This window comes from Acipenser ruthenus, chromosome 25 (assembly GCF_902713425.1).
Source record: "Acipenser ruthenus chromosome 25, fAciRut3.2 maternal haplotype, whole genome shotgun sequence".
NCBI lineage: Eukaryota > Metazoa > Chordata > Actinopteri > Acipenseriformes > Acipenseridae > Acipenser > Acipenser ruthenus.
This window is the reverse complement of record NC_081213.1, coordinates 27,639,630-27,641,892: the sequence shown is the minus strand read 5'-3', so window position 1 is coordinate 27,641,892 and position 2,263 is coordinate 27,639,630.

Sequence of the window (2,263 nt, the reverse complement as noted above, 5' to 3'; positions counted from 1 at the left end):
TCGACTGTATTTTTGTTTTATTATGTTTTACTTAAATGAAGAAAATACAAGCGTATCTGGTGTATTTAAGTGCCAGCTAACACTTTATGGGTGCAGAGATTTTTATGTAAGCACTAAAAGCAAAGTAATGGCACACCAGTGTAATAAATTGCCCAGGTGTTTGTATGGTTTAGTGCTGGCCTCCCCAGCTGGTCAAACTAAATGAAGCTATAATAACCTCTTCATTAGCTGTTACCCTTTAGAAGGAAGGTGGGATTTTCATGACATCATAAAAGGGCAGGTTTTCGGAATGAGTTCCCTACCTGGTGCCATATACAGTAGACAAAGCTTGAATCGTGAGTGATTTAAAAAAATATTCTTTCAATAAGTCTTAAAGATTTGTGAAGAAGGACCCTGAGCCCATCAACAAACAAACCTTCCGTGAGTGATCTATAAATACAAATGTAATGTATTACAGGGCTTATGATCATATGGTACTTTTTAGTGAATGACGTGACAGATGCTGATGGTAAAGCCTTCTAATCCTGTTCGAAAGGTTGAAGGTTAACGTTGATGGACTCGGGACTTGTTTTAGGATCACGTGTATATTCTGCAGCTACAGCATGCTTGTAGATACAATGCTTCAGAAAAGCCATGTGGCTAGACCTTCGTGGGGTTCACCACTGGAACCACAGGGGGTGCGACTGCCTTGTTGTTCCCTTGTGAGAACACAAGGGGGCAGCACAGGACAGATGTCAGCCTCACAGTATTATCACATGCCCTTAATCTACAGTATTCATCTTTTATTTATATATCAGTCTGTTTTCAAGTCTACAGTATCTGTGTCTTTGGAGTCATAAACTCATTTGAAGCTAAAACAGAAGAGTTAGGTCATTCCTTCCCTTTAAGACAGACAGTGCACCAATGGCCCTTGGCTGAGTGTAATCTGAAGTCATGTTTAGCTGTTCCCTGTAGTAATTAGTGGTAAGATAACCAACACATGAAGGATGTACTGCATGCTTAAATATGCCTCACCAGCAATACAGGATTGATTAACTTATTAATATACAAACTGTACAGCACCTTTTACATCTGCACCACAGACTCTCTCCTCTTACCAAAGTGCTCGCTCGATCCATAAACAGCCTGATCTCCACTGCTAACCAGAACAAGCACTAAAATAGCCATTTAAAAACGTGTATGATACGACCCAATTTACACAAAGAGGTGGCTGCGCCCATTAAAACACACAGCTGGCCATTATATTTTCAGCACCACTATTTGCTAATCCGAGGGTCAGGCATTTCCATTATTTCAGCCCAATAGTTTTAAAATAATTACGTCCTGCACCCCTCGTTTCACTTTATTGCATCCCTCGACTTAGTCGGCAGAGAAATTAAATGGGGGAACAATTCATCAAACTGGCAACCAATTAGCCCCCCTGCTGGCCCTACAAACAGAGCCCAGTGTGTTAGGTAAGGGGACGCTGGCGTGTTTGGGTCTCACATTCAACTGGCTTAATTAGAGGCTCATTTCCTGGTGAAGTGGCTGCTAACAGGGAGCCATCCATACCCTAGCGATCTGCAACTCTTTGTGTGTGTGTGCGCGTGTGTTTGTATGTGTGAGTGTCTGTGTGTGTGTGTGTGTGCACGCTGCACACTGCCCCGGATCAACAAGTCCCTATTGTATAGTGTTCAGGTGAACTTGATTACCAAGGGAAGTGGCTTTTTAATGGGTTTGATAGCTGGGTTTATTATAACAGAACTGGAAAGTCGCACACTTCTTAGGAAGCTGAGAGATATTTGTGTGTGTGTGTTTCCAGGACCATGTTTCAAGTCAGACTGCAGTCTCTGCTTTTCTTCCATTCATTTAGTAAAAGAACTCTACATAAAAGTGTACCATTTTCATATGGCTGGAGTTTTGGTTTGGTTGTTCAAGACTGTCAGCTGGGATTGGCAGACCTCCTGTGCCGTCACATGATAATGGAGCTTCTCCAATCTTAAAGGCCATTCACAGGATATTATCCCATTAAAATGTATAGTTCTTCACTAGGGCCTTTACTGTAGTTAGACGGGCCTCCCCTCCCAGATACAGGCAGTTACACCCCTGAGCTGTGAAAAGGGTAACACAGATAGCAGACTACAGAGGACAGAAGTTTCCAATTTAGAGACTTTCAGAGAGGAGAGCCCAACTTCACGTTTTATCGTTCTGTTCATCTGGAAGTGTGCATGTGGGTGCAAGTGTGTAGTTTCTACTGTTTTCAAAAAGGATTACTTTCCACAAC